This window comes from Triticum aestivum, chromosome 2A (assembly GCF_018294505.1).
Source record: "Triticum aestivum cultivar Chinese Spring chromosome 2A, IWGSC CS RefSeq v2.1, whole genome shotgun sequence".
In the NCBI taxonomy this organism is placed as follows: Eukaryota; Viridiplantae; Streptophyta; class Magnoliopsida; order Poales; family Poaceae; genus Triticum; species Triticum aestivum.
Window position 1 is genome coordinate 538,445,666 of NC_057797.1, and position 21,511 is coordinate 538,467,176.

The 21,511-nt window shown below is 44.4% G+C and overlaps 1 long non-coding RNA gene across 1 annotated transcript; it reads right to left on the reverse strand.

Moving 5' to 3' along the window:
* Positions 1-10,532: 10,532 nt before the first annotated feature.
* On the reverse strand, positions 10,533-13,214 carry LOC123189304 (uncharacterized). Its single transcript, XR_006495698.1, has 2 exons — positions 12,682-13,214; positions 10,533-12,418 (listed from the first exon to the last, which is right to left on the reverse strand). It is a non-coding gene; the product is annotated as an uncharacterized lncRNA (long non-coding RNA).
* Between the last annotated feature and the right edge of the window lie 8,297 nt (positions 13,215-21,511).

Here is a 21,511-nt window from a genome sequence, read left to right on the forward strand (position 1 = left end):
TTTACAAATGGCCGATAAATCAACTGCCATACCTATCGGTATCTGTGACGATGTGCCCGTTGTTGTTGCTAATGTTACTATTTTGACTGACTTTGTTATACTTGAGATGCCCGAGGACGACAACATGTCGATTATCCTTGGTAGACCCTTCTTGTACACTGCAGGGTGATGACCCACAAGTGTAGGGGATCTATCATAGCCTTTTCGATAAGTAAGAGTGTCAAACCCAACGAGGAGCAGAAGGAAATGATAAGCAGTTTTCAGTAAGGTGTTCTCTGCAAGCACTGAAATTATCGGTAACAAATAGTTTTGTGATAAGGTAATTTGTAACGAGTAGCAAGTAATAAAAGTAAATAAGGTGCAGCAAGATGGCCCAATCCTTTTTGTAGCAAAGGACAAGCCTGGACAAACTCTTATATGAAGGAAAGCGCTCCCGAGGACACATGGGAATTATCGTCAAGCTAGTTTTCATCACGTTCATATGATTCGCGTTCGGTACATTTATAATTTGATATGTGGGTGGACCGGTGCTTGGGTACTGTCCTTACTTGGACAAGCATCCCACTTATGATTAACCCCCATTGCAATAATCCGCAACTACAATAGAAGTATTAAGGTAAACCTAAACATAGCATGAAACATATGGATCCAAATCAGCCCCTTACGAAGCAACACATAAACTAGGGTTTAAGCTTCTGTCACTCTAGCAACCCATCATCTACTTATTACTTCCCAATGCCTCCCTCTAGGCCCAAAGAATGGTGAAGTGTCATGTAGTCAACGTTCACATGACACCACTAGAGGGATGACAACATACATCTCATCAAAATATCGAACGAATACCAAATTCACATGACTACTTATAGCAAGACTTCTCCCATGTCCTCAGGAACAAACGTAACTACTCACAAAGAATATTCATGTTCATAATCAGAGGGGTATTAATATGCATAAAGGGTCTGAACATATGATCTTCCACCAAGTAAACCAACTAGCATCAACTACAAGGAGTAATCAACACTACTAGCAACCCACAGGTACCAATCTGAGGTTTGGATATAAAGATTGGATACAAGAGATGAACTAGGGTTTGAGATGAGATGGTGCTGGTGAAGATGTTGATGGATATTGACCCCCCCCCCCCCCCGATGAGAGGATCGTTGGTGATGACGATGGCGATGATTTCCCCCTCCCGGAGGGAAGTTTCCCCGACAGAACAGCTCTGCCGGAGCCCTAGATTGGTTCCGCCAAGGTTCCGCCTCGTGGCGGCGGAGTTTCATCCCGAGAGCTTGCTTATGATTTTTTCCTCGATGAAAGACTCCATATAGCCAAAGATGGGCATTGGAGGGCCACCAGGAGGCCCACGAGGCAGGGGGGCGCGCCCAGGGGGGTAGGGAGCACCCCCACCCTCGTGGACGGTGGGTGGCCCCCCTCTGGTACTTCTTTCGCCCAATATTTTTTATATATTCTAAAAATAATTCCCGTGGAGTTTCAGGACTTTTGGAGATGTGCAGAGTAGGTCTCTAATATTTGCTCCTTTTTCAGCCCAGAATTCCAGCTGCCGGCATTCCCCCCCTTCATGTAAACCTTGTAAAATAAGAAAGAAAAGGCATGAGTATTGTGACATAATGTGTAATAACAGCCCATAATGCAATAAATATCGATATAAAAGCATGGTGCAAAATGGACGTATCACAGGGGCTGTTATTGATTGCAATAAAAGCAAGGTCACTTTTCATATCAATGGTAATGAGCATACAGTGCACTTTCCGAAGAAACAATTCCAAGTGAATGATATTAATGTTATTGAAAAGTCTCCGGCAATCACTATTGGAAGTTTTCAAATACCTCTACCTACAATCAAAAAGAAATATAAAACGCTTATTGTTGGGGACATTCATATCCCCATTGAGGTAACTTAGTGATTTATGAAAGTTCTTCGGTTTCATGCTAATCGAAAGTGGTTGTTAATAAGACTTGATCAACCTTATTAATGAATCATTTTTGAGCGGTATGAAGTTGATGAATTTATTAAACACTACCTTCTGTCCCTACTTTTTATTCTCTGTTTTTATTAGTTAAATAAAATAAAATGCCATGTTTTGTCTGTTTTCTGAATTTCCCGTGCAATAAAAATGAACCAAAAATAAAAGTTCTCATAATGCACTGAAAATTTAATATGATTTTTTCTGAATATTTGAGAATTTTTGGTGCAATAAACATCAGAGGAAGGTGCACTAGGTGGGCACAACCCACCTGGGCGTGCCAGCACCCCCAGGCGCGCCCTAGTGGGTTGTGGTCCCCACGTGGGCCCTCTCACTTATCTCTTTATACCACATCATCACCTACCTCTAGAAAAAAAATCTCCATTGCTCTCTCTCCCGTGTTCTTGCTCTCAAACCCGCGGATTTCGATCTCTTTGCTCGAAGCTCCATTTCCGAAACTGTTTCGGGGGATTGTTGCTTGGTATGTGACTCCACCGTTTGTCCAATTATTTTTTGTTTTAGTGGTTTATATTTTGAATAATTAGCTACTCTTGGTGCTGCTGTAGATAAGCTTGCATGTTAAATTCTAAGTGTTCTAAGAGCATCTCCAGTCGCTGGCCCCCCCAGGAGGCGCTAAAAATCGCCCCTTGGGAGCGCACCGGCGCAAACTGTGTGCTGGGGGCGTGATGCCCCCCAATCGTGGCGCCCACGTTTTTTTGAAAAATTTAATTTTGGCACAAACACGACGCAAATTCAACCAAACTTCGGCGAGTTCGTACATATTTAAAATATTTTACAAAAAAGAAAAAAAACGCTACTAGGCTGCTCCTCGCCGTCTCCCTCGCTGCTCCTCGCCGCCCGCCGCCCTTGCGGTTCTACATGCCGAGGAGGTGGTAGAACCGCGTGTAGTCGCCGTCGTCGTCGTCGTCGTTGTCGCCGCCGTCGCTTCCTCCGCGGCCGCCATCCCTGCTGCAACCCTTCCCCGGTTGGCGCAGCGGGTTGGACGGTCCGGGGGTGTCCTCGTCACCGTCGCTGTCGAGGATCACGACGCCGCGCTCATCCTCGTGACCACATTTGCGGGCAGCTATCTCCTCCAGGGTCCGGCGCTGCCGGACCATCTTGTCGCGGAGGTAGTCGCCCCACGCCCACCGTAGGGCGTCCTCGTCGGAGAAGCCGCGCCGGGCTATCTCCTCATACTCTGCGGGGAGGTCGGGCTCGGGCTTCGGCCTGATGAGGACGAGGCGGCCAGAGGCGGGGGCGGAGTCGTCGATGCGGACGCCATAGCTGCGGGTGTGCGCGCTGACAGGCGTGTCCTGGGGCTCCGCCTTGACGGGGCGGAGGCAGGGAGAGTCGAACGAGCGGCCGGACAAGGAGGAGGGTGCCCCCATGTCCATGCGCCTCGGCGTCCACGAGCTCCCATGCCGGCGAGAGATGGACGGGGGAGCGGGGTACTCCAGCCTCGGTGTGTTGCCGCCCTCGATGTACTTGAGGACGGCCTCCAGCGTGTAGCCGGGCACGCCCCACCATCGGCGCCGGCCTTCAGAGTTGAGCCTTCTGGAGGGCACGACGCCGTTGGTGACCCCTAGTTGCTCGATGTGGCGACGGCGGAAGTAGGGCTCCCAGAGCGAGCTGTCGGGGACATACCGCAGACCTTCCCTCACCGCCTGCGGTAGAGAGGCGCGGATACGCGCGATCTCCACATGCCGCGCCGCCCCGGTGGGCGGTGGTGGCACCGGGACCCCGCCGGCGCTGATCCTCCATGCCCCCGGCACCCGCATGTCCGGCGGGACCGGGTACTCGGCCTCGAAGAGGAGCCGAGCTTTGTCCTTGTGAAAGTGTGGCGGCCGAAGCCGTTCGCCGCCGCACCGTCGCCTGGGAAGCGCTCGGCCATGCTTTGAACTAGAGACGACGAGAGGAGAGGGAGGAAAGGGGGAGAAATGGCGCTATGGCGGTGGAGATTCTGTGTGTGTCATCGGCGCGCTAGGGTTCGGCTTATATAGGCAGAGGCGCCGCTCGTACGCGTGGCCGCCGCGCGTACGCATGGCGGGCGAGGGAACGCGCGTCGTCCGGTCACTGGGTCGCCCGTGAGGCATCAATGGAGGAGGCTGACCGGCGCGGCAGCACGCAGCAGCTTTGGCATTGATTCGCCATGGGAAATGAGGCGATGAGGACGACGAAACGGCGAGAAGAGAGACGAGTCACTGGCAAGGAGGGCCCGCGGCTGTTTCACGCCAAAAATGATTCGCCCTGCGCCCCCGAGCGCCCCCAGCGCGCCGGGTTCGGGTTGGGTCCGCCGGCGCCAATTTCAACCCGAGATGGCGAAAAAGGGCCCTTGGGGGCGCGATTGGGCCGATTTTTCGGCGCCGGCGGCCAAAAAGTCGCCTGGGGGGCCTTCTTGGGGGCGCGGCTGTAGATGCTCTAAGTAGTTTGAATGCTTGCTTTGGCCTCTATGTATCCCTATGAGTAGTTGCTATCAATCTTACAAAGTTTTGTTGATAAACTTTTGTCACCCCAATTTTTTCTATTTTTAGAAAATTGTACGCGGACATGATGAACCTATTTGGAAGGAGTTCCTCGAGGAGGCGATCCTCGGGAGCATCTTCTAGTGACAGTTCTGCTCGCTGGTCTTATGTTGAACAAAGTGAAACTTCCACACAAGATGCCGCCATCAAAACATGTTTATGGCCTTGCGATGAATATATAATGCGTGTGGGCATTAAGGAGGAATTTGAGCAATATGTGCACAATGCCGATCTCGGTCCCTACATTTCAGATAAGTGCGAGCAACACCACCTTCTCACTGAGTCATTTGTCAAAGGATTTAAATTCTTTCTTCTTGAGTCTAGGGTGTCTTTTATGCTTTATGATAATCCATTTACCATCTCACTGGAGAATTTTTCTTACCATTGCAAACTTCCATATTGGGGCTCGCTTGACGAACCACCAAAGGCTGAGTTCGAGTCTTTCTTGACCAGCCTTTGTTACGATGAAAATAGGGGAGTGCCACAAGGAAGAATGAAGAGCATTCATTTTCCCACAATTCAGTATTTTACATTATTTAACGGGAAATGCATAGTAGGCAAGCAAGACTGTAGCATACTTTGTGCGCGAGACATGAGCCTCATTCTCACCGCTCTCACTAGTGAAAGGAATTATAACCTTGGAGCGATTGTTTGCATGTAGACTTCAGCATAACGCTAACAGTGGCTGGTTCTATGGTGGAATTTATGCCACGCGTTTAGCACGAGGGCTGGGTGTTTCACCTTTGCTCTTTGATCCTATCCTACCCACGCAGTATTTTGATTTTAACACCTTAAAAGAGCATAAAATTCTCAAGGGAAAGGTTGATAACTTCACTTATAATCTATTGTTCAACCAAAAATCTGCAATGCATACATATTTGCCTGCGCCTGCTCTTTTTGATTGTCACAACAAAGGAAGATATTTTGTTCTTGAGAGCGAGGCCCGAGCGCACAACGCAGCAGTGGAGGCAGCACTGCAGGCCGAGACATCCGCACCAAGAGCCTCCATGAGCTACCACGCCGACTACTACCCTCCAGGCTACTGACCGATTACCAACTTAGGCCAAAAGCCTAAACTCAGGGGAGTACGTATTTCTCACCGATATTACATTTATGTCTACATATCATTCTATTTCTCGGTGTTCACACTTTTTCATTGTATCATCCATGCTTAGATTTATTTTCTTGCTTTCTTCTTGTGTGTTTGAAAAACTTTAGAAAAACCAAGAAGTTAGTTGTAGCTAGTTTACTTTCTATGCATGCTTAGCTGTAGTATTAAAAAGAAAATCCAAAAAGATTTCCTTGTTCTTCTTTTGCTTGTTGGGAGCTTTCCTGTGTAAATAGTTTTTCTCGTTTTTGCTTTTTATTTACTTGTTGAAGAAAACCAAAAATTCCAAAAATATTTCGGTGTGTTTCTCTGAATTTCTTTTCCTTTTATTCGAGTTGTACGGAGGAGAAGACCACGATGAAAATGTTGAGTAGCTCTCACATGAATAACTATTGAACTAATAAAGAGCACATTTTACCTTGTCTTCTCCTGTTGAATAAAATGTTTTGCAGATTTCAGCTTAGTCCATGGCACTCTTGCACTATTATTATTTTCATATCGTTCGGCCGTGCAAGTGAAAGGCAATAATGACGATATTCGATGAACTGGCCATGGCAGAGAGAAACTGGTATGAACCCAACTTGTTCTTTTTATGTAAATATGTTTAACCGAGTATCCATGATTCACCCCATTACACTACTAGGAAAATGCTTATATATAGAAGTTTACCAGTAGCGTTTGTTTGTGCCCCCACGCTACTGGTAATTTACATAAAAAGAACAAGTTGGGTTCATACCAGTTTCTCTCTGCCATGGCCAGTTCATCGAATACCAGTTGGGCACAAAGAACGCTAGTGATATAAATTAGCAGCATCACTTGTTTTTTTGGGCACACTACTAGTATATATCTTCGATCGTTGCCCCGCGGACAGGTCATACTACTAGCGCGGGTTTGCTAGGACGCGCTAGGACTAGAAACATAGTCGTAGCGCGGGTCGCCACATGCGCTACAACTAACCTAGCCCAGCGAGACAAGCAACCCAGCCCAACGAACAACCTCTCCATTGTTCTCTCATATTCCTCCTCTTCCTCTCGCGAACCCTCGCCGCCGCCACCAACGACGGGCGATTCTGGCTACTTCCCACAGCACTCGCCAGAGCAAAGCACATTCATGAGTTCTCCTGGCGACGGCGCTTCCATCCCTCCGGCCAGATCCTCTCCTCCCGGTCGCAAGCGCTCTCGCGCGACCCCTCCCCGCGGCTAGGGTTTTGGCTGCCTCCAACTCCGGCATGGTGAGCTCTCCTCTTCCCTCGATTCATGACATCCTCTCTTCCCTTATTTCTTCTCTCCCTGCCCCCTCACTAGTTTCTCCAATTCGGTGCCGCAACCACCCTCCTCCATGGGCGAGGACGACCACAACAGCACGCACATGATCGAGCTTGCCGTCGTCTGCTCCTGTGCGGTGCTGGGCCAACGACCTCCACCTCCACGGCTCCTAGCTTGGGTAAGCACCCCCATCACCATGGTCGTTTCACTTTCTTCCTCCTTTTGCATCATGTTCTTGCTGCTCCATTGATTTGTTCATGGATGCCATAACTTTATCCTTTTGCTGCATCTAAAAACCGGTACTCTGCCAGTCCTGATAATACACATGGACTCACATTTGGATCTCTGTATGATTGGTGTTTTATTAGATGTTCAGATGCATGGTCTTGGCAGCACTGTTGGACACTATCATCTTGTATTGCTGTCACACATCGCATTGACCAAACAGTGAGCACAAGCCCATGCTCCGTGAACTCTTGGGGTAAGCACATGTAGCAATCGTCGAAGCAGTTTGATTGGTGCTTATATGTGATAAACATTGCAGTACTTCATAGTAGTACCATGTGTTAGGTACCCGATTCATTCATTTATAACTGAAAACAATCTTCAGGGTCTCAGAAAAACAATACTAAAGAAGAAGAAAATCAATACTGAAGGAATTAACCAGCAAAAGATGAGGATGATTACTGTGGGGGTTTACAGTATTGCACAATAATTTTCTGTCAAAAAGCTAAAGTTAGTGACAAAAGAAACTGAAGTAATTGAAAACCAAAGAAATTTAGGAGCCTCAACTAGTTATGTAGAAGTAGTACTACCTAGGAACATCGGCCAGATTTTTCTAAATTTATACACATCAAACAGAAAAGGGACAGACTGAATATGCAACCACAACAGAGACCATGACATAGTCTATAATGTCCTCTGCTCTTGAGAGGGATCGGAGCTACAAAATTAGTTTTCCTTTATGAAACGTAGATGTAGGCGTCAATAACAAAATGTGCTAAGATTTCATGATTATCCTAGTAGTACTTCTTCCTCACTAATAATCAACTAAGGCCAGGCATGTTATTTCGCAGACTAGATTAGTTCAGTAGAATTCATACTGCATAGTACATCACCTATTATTAATGGTCCCAAGTACATTAATGGTTACATAAAGATCGGGTGTAACTAGTAGAGAGGAAGATTAATTACACATCTTCTGTCAACTACTAAGGCTTCTTGTGTTATTTTGCAGACTAGATTAGTTCAGTAGAATTCCAATTAGACCAGGTACAACGTCTGTTGATGGTATCAAGTACATATGGGGATGAGTAGTAGTAGTTGGAACCGGTCAAGGGGAAATTGCTATTAGGACAAGCAGAGTATAGTAGGTGGTGATCAGGATGCCCAAAAGCATTTTGACAAGGCTAGCCTTCTGTATGACCAGGTAATGATGTTCTCAGGTCATTTCAAAGTTACAATATTAAACATGTCTTCAAGGTGATTTTGAAGCTTGTGTCATGGGTTCAATCTTGTGGCAGCAATAACAAAGTTCAATATGTTGGCTTATTGTGAACAAAACAATAGAGTTGTATATTCTCCTATTTTTGTTTTGGTGTTTGTTTACGCTGTTCCCGTCAACCTGCCAATATGATAGCCAACTTTCACTATAATCACAAGGAGTCTGCTTGCCATAATGTGTACATGTTATTTCTATGTTATTTTCTGTCTTCTAACTCCTTGTTGCTAAAACAGTGACTCATGATAAAAATTAATCTAGTATAAGCAGAATCTACTTTTTGCTGCATTTTACTGCATCGTGGCACCGACATGATAGCTTTATTCCATTTCTGTTGTTGATCAGCATGCTATCATTTGTACCTATTATTGCATTTTTGATAAAAGTCGAGTTTATTTTTAAAAAGGATCTCGCTGACTGATTTGTGTTCTCACCTAGGCTCATGAAAGGTATTTATCCTTGAAGAAACAAACAATGACAGACAAAGCAACTGCAGTTGAGGATGTAAGTTCCTTTATTTATTTCATATTATTGAACTTCTGTTAGAAGTCATGATCACTAACTAGCTCCACAATGCCAGATCATCATTTGAGCAAGCTCGTTTCAACCTGGTAGGTGTACTGCTTCCCTGTATCTCTATTCACTGTATCTCTATTTGAGCAAGCCAGATTTGGACGCTAACACGTACTAACAAGTTTTTACTTTCTCGACTTGGCCGCAGGGGTGATCGACACAAAGTATCGTAGCCCAGTGGGCGTCGTGCTCTTCAACCACTCAAAGGTGGACTTCACTGGGAAGCCCGGCGACCGCATCACACAGATGATCGCGACGCCGGAGGTCGCCGAGGTGGAGGACCTTGATGCCATCGTTCGGGAGGGAGGGAGGATTCGGGTCCATCGGCATCTGCACTCCGAGTCTTGGTAGATACATCTAGATAAGTGGTCTGGTTGTTTGTGTCTGATGTTAAATGGGATCTCGTGATCTCTTTGAGTTGAGATGTTCAATGTTTCATCCATGAATGTTGCAATTCCTAAGATGATTCTGTGAGCTTAGTTTATTTTCACTGGACATGTCTTGGTTTCCATCCATGAATACCGCATATGACTTTTATTTTTTATTTTTTCTAATTAGATAGCTATAGCGTGTGTGGGGGGGGGGGGGGTGGCACACTACTAGTGCTTAGGATAGCAGTAGCGTAGGTGTGGAATAGTGGTAGCATGGATGGCACCACGTTACTACTAACTTTTTAGCTGTAGTGCGGGGTAAAAAATGCATTACTGCTAAAATTTAGCTGTAGTGCCTTAGTAGCAGCGTGGGAACCCACACTACTGGTATGCAAAAAACCAACGCTACTGGTAGTGTTTTTTCTAGTAGTGTTATGACTAAACATGTTTGCAATGACAATTACAGATTATAGTTTCTCATGCCATGCATAAGTAGCTGGGACTGAATAATGATTTATCTTGGATATCAACATAGCGTTAAAATAATTATGATATAGTATGGTGTATGGTATCCTCCTCCGAATGTTCAAGTGGCTTGACTTGGTACATGTTCATGCATGTAGTTGAATCAAAATCAACATAGCCTCTATGATATTTATGTTCATGGTGTTCATATCCTACTCATGCTAGTGTCCAATGTTACTTATGCATAATGCATGGTTATGATCATTGTTGCTCTCTAGCTAGCCGCTTCTCAATCTAAATTGCTAGTCTTCGCCTGTACTAAGTGGGAACTCTGCTTGTACATCAAAAACCTTGAACCCAAAGTTATTCCAGATGAGTTCACCATACCTACCTATATGTGGTATTACCCTGCCGTCCTAAGTAAATTTGCATGTGCCACCTCTAAAAAACTTCTAGAAAAATTATCCGTTTTGTGTGCCTGGATCGTACATGGAACGACACACTATTAGGAAAAACCTTACCAGTAGCGTGGGTTTTTGGACCACCAATAGCATAGGTTCCCACGCTACTGCTATGACGCTACATATATTTTTTAGCAGTAGTGTGTGTTTTACCCCAACTACTGGTAAACAGACATACCAGTAGCGCTGGTGCCCCACGCTACTAGTATTCCACACCCACACTACTAGTAAAGGAATAGCAGTAGCCCTTCTATGACACACCCACGCTACTAGTAACAAAATAGGATTTTAAAAAAAGTCTACCTATTTCAGTTTAGACATGCATTTCACAATACGTACATGTTATGCATACAGTCAATCATCAATCATACATATCTGATGTAGATAATTAACACACGCACACGCACACACGCACACAATATATGCCACGCATCTATGCCGTCGGCGGCCGGCACCTCCACAAGGCCGTGTTGATGGCGTTGATGTCGTCGTCGTCGCCACCGCAGCACCATGACGATGTCGTTGTCGCCGCCGTAGCCCTGTGTCGATGTTGATGTCGTCCATCATCATCGCCGCAGCCCCATGTCGATATCGTCTTCGTCGCCACCGTAGCTTCATGTCCATGTATTCCCTACTAGGAACTCACAAATCCTGGAATTAAACAATGAACCAAGACCACTACTAGGAACTCAAAAGAACCTGGAGCATTAGTACAGTATAACAGTAACATATAGAGCACTAAGTAACAATAGCAGAAACAAAAGCATATAGCAGCAGCATAGTATATATGAATTATAAGCAGTACCTAACAGACCAATCCTAGAAATTGGGGAAAACCCAACTTAAGAAGGATACAGTGGTAGGCATGACCAAATCTTATCATAGATTCTGAATCCAAGCTTCTGAGGCAAATTACAACAAGCAAAGTTTGTGCACCAAGTAGGAGTAATTCCCAGGTCATTCGCAAGCAAGAAGGCATCAGCAACAACAGATTATTACCAACATTGTACCCTTTACTGTTAGGTCATTTCAATTTAACTCTTGGTTGCAGATGTATTATTGTTGTATTACTAGTAATCATCAGCAGTAATAGCACTTGGTCATTATAAATATCACTGGTCATTATAGTCGACATGACAACTTCCCATTTATTACTATATTTATAAGGAAATTTTGTAATAACATTCATTCATGTGACATAAGAGACTTAGAGCAACATTTCATATATTAGTGACAATTAAGCTGCTGCACTTGCAAATTTGTAACACCAATCAAATAGATGTGTTATGTATATTCTCTAGTGCGGTCTTAAATTGGAAGGAAATGGGGAGTCTCTTCTTTCAAACCAATGTAGTGATTTTATTGAAAAGTATGAGCAGGTGCACTTATATTATATCAAAAATATAAATATCAGTACGTTTTTTTATCTCACATGGATGTATTAAGTAATAATGTGTGTGTGTGTGTGTGTGTGTGTGTAAAATAGACTATTCCAGTAAATCTAATCCTTGATTCCTCATAAGAAAGAACAATATCTTGAGGAACTACATAGAGTATCATACTGTTGCAAAAATTAAGAGTGAAAAAGTAAAATTATAGGGATAGAATCTTACATATTCGATAAAGTCATTTTGAAAGCTAAATATTCAGAAGCATCAAATATAGTTATTTTGAGAATGGAAATATATACCATAACTCGTTGGTTGTTTCTTGTAAGAGTATGTAGATAGAGTACCATCTAGAAAGACTCTCATGGCTCAGTGGTTGTTGCTTGTAATGCTATACAGGTAGAGGACCATCCAAAAAGACTAAGCTATCAACAACCAATGTTCCAATGCTCGCCTTAACTTCACTACCAGTTGTTGAAATAATAAAATAGAAACAAAGTTTGATGGATAAAAATGTAGGACTGCAGCATTGTAGTTGGTATTATTTCTTTGCAGTAAGGCCTTACTGGGAAGCTGAATCGCATGACATCCTTTCTGTGGATTGATATATTGTAGACCAAAATAGACTTGCCGTTAGAAATAATGCTATATGAGAAGATACAGTTTTATACCTGAACTATCAGCGACATGATCCTTCCTTCCCAGTCACGAGTAGTAAACGGACCGGAACCGACTGCTCCAAACTATCAGCGACACGAGAATCACAATCGTGCGGACTGCTGCAACATAGGCATGAATAGAAAATTGTATACCTGAACTAAACTTGAGCAGCACTACAATGAACGAAAACTGAACTTGACATTCCTGAACTAATCGTGCATCTATCTGCAAACACCTAATTTGTTTGTCATACACTAGTACTACACCGAATTATAACCGATATTCCAAAGCCTACACTAGTACTACACTTAACTAAAACTGAACTTGGCTGTTGCACTTATGAAAATCCAGAAAACGCACTTGGCATAGCTAGCTGCATTACTTAAAATTCAGAAACGAGCAGCTGCAGCGGCGCCCAAGAGCAATTGCCCGTCAGCTAGCCACCGGAATCCACGGATGACAACGCCTCACCCCGACTCCGGCCGGCCACGAACGACAAGCCGACCCTGCAGTCACCAGATCCGCCGCCGCCACAGCTTGTCCTGCTGCGGCGCCTGCACTCGTCTCCATCCGCGGCCAATCCCTGTACTGCTCGTCGGCCTGGGCACGCGCAGGTGCGGGGTGCTGCTCATTGGCTAGCGGGCCGACCTGTCCACTCAGCGGCAAGAACACGGGGGCGCCCGAATCCCTAGCCACGGGCAAGGGTGCGGGCCTTGAGGCATGGATCTGGATGGAGGGGAGGGTGGGGCGGAGCTTGGGGGCATGTTGCATGCGGCCGGAGATCGCCGGAACTGGCTGGCGTGGGTGGTGGCGGCGGCGACGAGATCGTGGGGGAGAGGAGCTCGGCCGAGAGCCAGGGGTACGGTGGGGGTGAGATTTGTGTGAGAGAGTTTTTTTATCTGGTCACTTGGCACGTGGAAGCAGTGGACACGCTGAGCAGTAGCGTGGGTGTATCGCCTCCGCTATAGCTATTCACTTAGTAGTAGCGCAGGACTTACTCCCTCCGGTCCTTTTTACTCTGCATATTAGAATTCTCTGAAGTCAAACTTCACAAAATTTGACCGTATTTATATAAAAAAATATCAACATCTGCCATGCTAAAGTTATACAATATGAAACTTTAAGTCATGACACGTCTATTGATATTGATTTCAGATTGTGAATGTTGATACTTTTTTCTATAAAATTGGTTAAATTTTATGAGGCTTGACTTCAGTCAAATCTTATATGCGAACTAAAAAGGAACGGAGGGAGTACAACCCGCACTACTAATATTTTTTGATTTCATAGTGTGGTGTGGCACACTTATCAGTAGTGTGACCAAAAGAAACCAACGCTGCTGCTAAGCCATACCAGTAGCGCGTTTTGTACCCAGCGCTACTGGTAATTACCAGTAGCATGGGGACACAAACAAACGCTACTGGTAAACTTCTATATATAAGCATTTTCCTAGTAGTGACAGGAGGTAATCAGTATCTTCCATGCTAAACGGTTATTCTCAGGTCGAGTGTATATTCACTCGCCATCACACGAGAAAAGAGCGGTAATAGGGATGCCCAATCCCAAACTGCAAAATACAAAAAGAGTTAATTGCTCGAATAATCAAACAAAAACTCCTAATGAAGTCAAACCTTTACTTTTATCGCTTGGGAACCACCACTAGCCTGTTTAGCATGGGAGATATTGATAACTGATAGTCGTGAAGTAAATGAGAAGGGTGCATGTCTCAAAATAATCATTTATCTCTGTTTTAAAACTTGAGCTCTGGCACCTCTACAAATCACTGTTTCCCTCTATAAAGGGACTATCTATTTTACTTGTATGGTGTGTCATCACCTTCTTATACAAGCGCTAGAAACTGAGAGAGCACAACTGTCATGATTTATGCATTGTGTGTAGCTAATGTTGGGTGCACCATAACTGGATCTTTTCTACCATGAATTACAATGTTTAGTCACTGCTTGGACTTTGAAGGTGCTCTGCATTTATGTTTTGCGATCTCAGAAAGGCTAGCGAGATACTGTTGGGGAACGTAGTAATTTCAAAAAATTTCCTACGCACATGCAAGATCATGGTGATGATATAGCAACGAGGAGAGAGTGTTGTCTACGTACCCTCGTAGACCGAAGCGGAAGCGTTGACGCAACATAGAGGAAGTAGTCGTACGTCCTCCGGTTCAACCGATCCAAGTATCGTTACTCCGGCACCCCCGAGTTCTTGACACGCGTATAGCTCGATGACGCACCCTCGATCTCCGATCCAGCAGAGGCGCCGAGGGGGAGTTTCGTCAGCACGACGGCGTGGTGACGATCTTGATGTTCTCCTGTTGCAGGGCTTCGCCTAAGCACCGCTACAATATGACCGAGGTGTAATATCGTGGAGGGGGGCACCACACACGGCTAAGGAACGATCAATGATCAACTTGTGTGTTCTAGGGTGCCCCCCTACCCCCGTATATAAAGGAGGGAGGGAGGAGGTGGCCGGCCCTAGGGGGGCGCGCCATGAGGAGGGGGAAACCTACTCCAAGTAGGTTTCCCTCTCTTTTCCTTATCTTATTTGGAGGGGGGAGGAAAGAGTACTAGTATTAGGAAGTAGTACTAGTAGTAGTAATAGGAAGAGGGGGAAGGAGAAAGGAAAGGGGGGGCCGGCCCCCCTCCCCAATTCGGATTGGGCTTGGGGGGGCGTGCCCCCCTCCCTTGCTCCTTCTCTCTTCTTCCTACATGGGCCCAATAAGGCCCATATACCTCCCGGGGGGTTCCAGTAACCTCCCGGGGCTCCAAACTTCTCCGAAACCTTTCCGGTGTCCAAATATATCCGTCCAATATATCAATCTTTATGTCTCGACCATTTCGAGACTCCTCGTCATGTCCGCAATTATATCCGGGACTCCGAACAACCTTCGGTACATCAAAATACATAAACTCATAATATAACTGTCATCGAAACCTTAAGCGTGCGGACCCTACGGTTCGAGAACGATGTAGACATGACTGAGACACATCTCTGGTCAATAACCAATAGCGGGACCTGGATGCCCATATTGGTTCCTACATATTCTACGAAGATCTTTATCGGTCAAACCGCATAACAACATACGTTGTTCCCTTTGTTATCGGTATGTTACTTGTCCGAGATTCGATCGTCGGTATCCAATACCTAGTTCAATCTCGTTATCGACAAGTCTCTTTACTCGTTCTATAATACTTCATCTTATAACTAACTCATTAGTTACATGCTTGCAAGGCTTAGGTGATGAGCATTGCCGAGAGGGCCCAGAGATACCTCTCCGACAATCGGAGTGACAAAACCTAATCTCGAATTATGCTAACTCAACATGTACCTTCGGAGACACCTGTAGTACTCCTTTATAATCACCCAGTTACGTTGTGACGTTTGGTAGTACCCAAAGTGTTCCTCCGGTAAACGGGAGTTACACAATTCTCATAGTTACAGGAACATGTATAAGTCATGAAGGAAGCAATAGCAGAATACTAAACGATCAAGTGCTAAGCTAACGGGATGGGTCATGTCAATCACCTCATTCTCCTAATGATGTGATCCCATTAATCAAATGACAACACATGTCAATGGTTAGGAAACATAATCATCTTTGATTAATGAGCTAGTCAAGTAGAGGCATACTAGTGACTATATGTTTGTCTATGTATTCACACATGTATCATGTTTCCGGTTAATACAATTCTAGCATGAATAATAAACATTTATCATGAAATGAGGAAATAAATAATAACTTTATTATTGCCTCTAGGGCATATTTCCTTCAGTCTCCCACTTGCACTAGAGTCAATAATCTAGATTACATAGTAATGATTCTAACACCCATGGAGTCTTGGTGCTGATCATGTTTTGCTCATGAGAGAGGCTTAGTCAACGGGTCTGCAACATTCAGATCCGTATGTATCTTGCAAATCTCTATGTCTCCCACTTGGACTTGATCCCGAATGGAATTGAAGCGTCTCTTGATGTGCTTGGTCCTCTTGTGAAATCTGGATTCCTTTGCCAAGGCAATTGCACCAGTATTGTCACAGAAGATCTTCATTGGTCCCGCTGCACTAGGTATGACACCTAGATCGGAAATGAACTCCTTCATCCAGACTCCTTCATTTGCTGCTTCAGAAGCAGCTATGTACTCCGCTTCACATGTATATCCCGCCACGACGCTTTGTTTAGAACTGCACCAACTTACAGCTCCACCGTTTAATAAAAACACGTATCCGGTCTGCGATTTAGAATCGTCCGGATCAGTGTGAAAGCTTGCATCGACGTAACCATTTACGACTAGCTCTTTGTCACCTCCATATACGAGAAACATATCCTTAGTCCTTTTCAGGTATTTCAGGATGTTCTTGACCGCTGTCCAGTGATCCACTCCTGGATTACTTTGGTACCTACCTGCCAAGCTTATTGCTAAGCATACGTCAGGTCTGGTACACAGCATTGCATACATGATAGAGCCTATGGCTGAAGCATAGGGAACATCTTTCATTTTCTCTCTATCTTCTGCTGTGGTCGGGCATTGAGTTTGACTCAATTTTACACCTTGTAGCACAGGCAAGAATCCTTTCTTTGCCTGATCCATTTTGAACTTTTTCAAAATTTTGTCAAGGTATGTACTTTGTGAAAGTCCTATTAAGCGTCTTGATCTATCTCTATAGATCTTGATGCCCAATATGTAAGCAGCTTCACCGAGGTCTTTCATAGAAAAACTTTTATTCAAGTATCCCTTTATGCTATCCAGAAATTCTATATCATTTCCAATTAATAATATGTCATCAACATATAAAACTAGAAATGCTACAGAGCTCCCACTCACTTTCTTGTAAATACAGGCTTCTCCAAAAGTCTGTATAAAACCATATGCTTTGATCACACTATCAAACGTTTATTCCAACTCCGAGATGCTTGCACCAGTCCATAAATGGAACGTTGGAGCTTGCACACTTTGTCAGCACTTTTGGATCAACAAAACCTTCAGGTTGCATCATATACAACTCTTCTTCTAGAAATCCATTCAAGAATGCAGTCTTGACATCCATTTGCCAAATTTCATAATCATGAAATGCAGCAATAGCCAACATGATTCGGACAGACTTAAGCATCGCTACGGGTGAGAAAGTCTCATCGTAGTCAACCCCTTGAACTTGTCGAAAACCTTTTGCAACAAGTCGAGCTTTGTAGACAGTAACATTACCATCAGCGTCAGTCTTCTTCTTAAAGATCCATTTATTCTCAATGGCTTGCCGATCATCGGGCAAGTCAACCAAAGTCCATACTTTGTTTTCATACATGGATCCTATCTCAGATTTCATGGCCTCTAGCCATTTTGCGGAATCTGGGCTCATCATCGCTTCCTCATAGTTCGTAGGTTCATCATGGTCTAGTAACATGACTTCCAGAATAGGATTTCCGTACCATTCTGGTGCGGATCTTACTCTGGTAGACCTACGAGGTTCAGTAGAAACTTGATCTGAAGTTTCATGATCAATATCATTAGCTTCCTCACTAATTGGTGTAGTTGTCACAGGAACCGGTTCTTGTGATGAACTACTTTCCAATAAGGGAGTAGATACAGTTATCTCATCAAGTTCTACTTTCCTCCCACTCACTTCTTTCGAGAGAAACTCCTTCTCTAGAAAAGATCCGATTTTAGCAACGAAAATCTTGCCTTCAGATCTGTGATAGAAGGTGTACCCAATTGTCTCCTTTGGGTATCCTATGAAGACACATTTCTCCGATTTGGGTTCGAGCTTATCTGGTTGAAGTTTCTTCACATAAGCATCGCAGCCCCAAACTTTGAGAAATGACAACTTTGGTTTCTTGCCAAACCACAGTTCATAAGGCGTCGTCTCAACGGATTTTGATGGTGCCCTATTTAACGTGAATGCGGCCGTCTCTAAAGCATAACCCCAAAACGATAGCGGTAAATCGGTAAGAGACATCATAGATCGCACCATATCAAGTAAAGTACGATTACGACGTTTGGACACACCATTTTGCTGTGGTGTTCCAGGTGGCGTGAGTTGCAAAACTATTCCACATTGTTTCAAATGTAAACCAAACTCGTAACTCAAATATTCTCCTCCACGATCAGATCGTAGAAACTTTATTTTCTTGTTACGATGATTTTCTACTTCACTCTGAAATTCTTTGAACTTTTCAAATGTTTCAGACTTGTGCTTCATCAAGTAGATATACCCATATCTGCTCAAATCATCTTTGAAGGTGAGGAAATAACGATATCCGCCACGAGCCTCAACATTCATCGGACCACATACATCTGTATGTATGATTTCCAACAAATCTGTTGCTCTCTCCATAGATCCGGAGAACGGTGTTTTGGTCATCTTGCCCATGAGGCACGGTTCGCAAGTACCAAGTGATTCATAATCAAGTGATTCCAGAAGTCCATCAGTATGGAGTTTCTTCATGCGTTTTACACCGATATGACCTAAACGGCAGTGCCACAAATATGTTGCACTATCATTATCAACTCTGCATCTTTTGGCTTCAACATTATGAATATGTGTATCACTACTATCGAGATTTAATAAAAATAGACCACTCTTTAAGGGTGCATGACCATAAAAGATATTACTCATATAAATAGAACAACCATTATTCTCTGATTTAAATGAATAACTGTCTCGCATCAAACAAGATCCAGATATAATGTTCATGCTCAACGCAGGCACCAAATAACAATTATTCAGGTCTAAAACTAATCCCGATGGTAGATGTAGAGGTAGCGTGCCGACCGCGATCACATCGACTTTGGAACCATTTCCCACGCGCATCGTCACCTCGTTCTTAGCTAATCTTCGCTTAATCCGTAGTCCCTGTTTCGAGTTGCAAATGTTAGCAACAGAACCAGTATCAAATACCCAGGTGCTACTGCGAGCATTAGTAAGGTACACATCAATAACATGTATATCACATATACCTTTGTTCACTTTGCCATCCTTCTTATCCGCCAAATACTTGGGGCAGTTCCGCTTCCAGTGTCCAGTCTGCTTGCAGTAGAAGCACTCAGTTTCAGGCTTAGGTCCAGACTTGGGTTTCTTCACTTGAGCAGCAACTTGTTTGCCGTTCCTTTTGAAGTTCCCCTTCTTCTTCCCTTTGCCCCTTTTCTTGAAACCAGTGGTCTTGTTGACCATCAACACTTGATGCTCCTTTTTGATTTCTACCTCCGCGGCTTTCAGCATCGCGAAGAGCTCGGGAATAGTCTTGTTCATCCCTTGCATATTATAGTTCATCACAAAGCTCTTGTAGCTTGGTGGCAGTGATTGGAGAATTTTGTCAATGACGCTATCATCCGAAAGATTAACTCCCAGTTGAATCAAGTGATTATTATACCCAGACATTTTGAGTATATGCTCACTGACAGAACTATTCTCCTCCATCTTGCAGCTGTAGAACTTATTGGAGACTTCATATCTCTCAATCCGGGCATTTGCTTGAAATATTAACTTCAACTCCTGGAATATCTCATATGCCCCATGACGTTCAAAACGTCGTTGAAGACCCGGTTCTAAGCCGTCAAGCATGGCACACTGAACTATAGAGTAGTCATCAGCTTTGCTCTGCCAGACGTTCTTAACGTCGTCAGTTGCATCAGCAGCAGGCCTGGCACCCAGCGGTGCTTCCAGGACGTAACTCTTCTGTGCAGCAATGAGGATAATCCTCAGGTTACGGACCCAGTCCGTGTAATTGCTACCATCATCTTTCAACTTTGCTTTCTCAAGGAACGCATTAAAATTCAACGGAACAATAGCACGAGCCATCTATCTACATACAAACATAGACAAGCAAAATACTATCAGGTACTAAGTTCATGATAAATTTAAGTTCAATTAATCATATTACTAAAGAACTCCCACTTAGACAGACATCTCTCTAGTCATCTAAGTGATTACGTGATCCAAATCAACTAAACCATGTCCGATCATCACGTGAGATGGAGTAGTTTCAATGGTGAACATCTCTATGTTGATCATATCTACTATATGATTCACGCTCGACCTTTCGGTCCCCGTGTTCCGAGGCCATATCTGTATATGCTAGGCTCGTCAAGTATAACCTGAGTATTCCGCGTGTGCAACTGTTTTGCACCCGTTGTATTTGAACGTAGAGCCTATCACACCCGATCATCACGTGGTGTCTCAGCACGAAGAACTTTTGCAACGGTGCATACTCAGGGAGAACACTTCTTGATAATTAGTGAGAGATCATCTTAAAATGCTACCGTCAAACAAAGCAAGATAAGATGCAAAAAGGATAAACATCACATGCAATCAATATAAGTGATATGATATGGCCATCATCATCTTGTGCTTGTGATCTCCATCTCCGAAGCACCGTCGTGATCACCATCGTCACCGGCGCGACACCTTGATCTCCATCGTAGCATCGTTGTCGTTACGCCATCTATTGCTTCTACGACTATCGCTACCGCTTAGAGATAAAGTAAAGCAATTACAGGGCGTTTGCATTTCATACAATAAAGCGACAACCATATGGCTCCTGCCAGTTGCTGATAACTTCGGTTACAAAACATGATCATCTCATACAATAAAATATAGCATCATGTCTTGGCCATATCACATCACAACATGCCCTGCAAAAACAAGTTAGACGTCCTCTACTTTGTTGTTGCAAATTTTACGTGGCTGCTACGGGCTTAAGCAAGAACCAATCTCACCTACGCATCAAAACCACAACGATAGTTTGTCAAATAGACTCCGTTTTAACCTTCACAAGGACCGGGCGTAGCCACACTCAGTTCAACTAAAGTGAGAGAGACAGACACCCGCCAGCCACCTTTAAGCACGAGTGCTCGTAACGGTGAAACCAGTCTCGCGTAAGCGTACGCGTAATGTCAGTCCGGGCCGCTTCATCTCACAATACCGCTGAACCAGAGTATGACATGCTGGTAGGCAGTATGACTTATATCGTCCACAACTCACTTGTGTTCTACTCGTGCATATAACATCAACGCATAAAACCTAGGCTCGGATGCCACTGTTGGGGAACGTAGTAATTTCAAAAAATTTCCTACGCACATGCAAGATCATGGTGATGATATAGCAACGAGGGGAGAGTGTTGTCTACGTACCCTCGTAGACCGAAGGGGAAGCATTGACGCAACGTAGAGGAAGTAGTCGTACGTCCTCCGGTTCAACCGATCCAAGTAC